Here is a 955-nt window from a genome sequence, read left to right as displayed (position 1 = left end):
TCCGAGGTCGTTCCCGCTGCACAGATTCATGCGCCAGGGTCTCCTACAGACAATGCACTTTGATTTATTGCGCTATCTGTAATAGCACCCGAGATATCACCAGATATATATTGGATTTTCCCCTGACCCTGAGTGTCCGGCCCCATGAGACTGTGGTTTTCTCGGCCCCTGGTGGTCCGATGTCGTTCCCGTTGCACAGATTCATGCGGCAGGGCCTCCTGCAGATAATTCAGTTTGGTTTATTGGGATAACTCTAATAGCACCCGAGATATCACCAGATATATATTGGATTTTCCCCTGACCCTGAGTGTCCGGCCCCATGAGACGGTCGTTTTCTCGGCCCCTGGTGGCCCGAGGTCGTTCCCGCTGCACAGATTCATGCGCCAGGGCCTCCTACAGACAATGCACTTTGATTTATTGCGCTATCTGTAATAGCACCCGAGATATCACCAGATATATATTGGATTTTACCCTGACCCTGAGTGCCCGGCCCCATGAGACGGTGGTTGTCTCGGCCCCTGGAGGACCGAGGACGTTCCCGCTGCACAGATTCATGCGCCAGGGCCTCATGCAGATAATTCACTTTGGTTTATTGCGCTATCTCTAATAGCACCCGAGATATCACCAGATATATACTGGATTTTCCCCTGACCCTGAGTGTCCGGCCCCATGAGACGGTCGTTTTCTCGGCCCGTGGTGGTCCGAGGTCGATCCCGCTGCACAGATTCATGCGCCAGGGCCTCCTGCAGATGATTCACTTTGGTTTATTGCGGTATCTCTAATAGCACCCGAGATATCACCAGATATATATTGGATTTTTCCCTGACCCTGAGTTTCCGGCCCCATGAGACGGTGGTTTTCTCGGCCCCTGGTGGTCCGAGGTCGTTCCCGCTGGCCACATTTATGCGCCAGGGCCTCCTACAGACAATGCACTTTGATTTATTGCGCTATCTGT

Source organism: Nomia melanderi, unplaced genomic scaffold (genome assembly GCF_051020985.1).
Source record: "Nomia melanderi isolate GNS246 unplaced genomic scaffold, iyNomMela1 scaffold0014, whole genome shotgun sequence".
NCBI lineage: Eukaryota > Metazoa > Arthropoda > Insecta > Hymenoptera > Halictidae > Nomia > Nomia melanderi.
Note: the sequence above shows the minus strand (reverse complement) of the source record.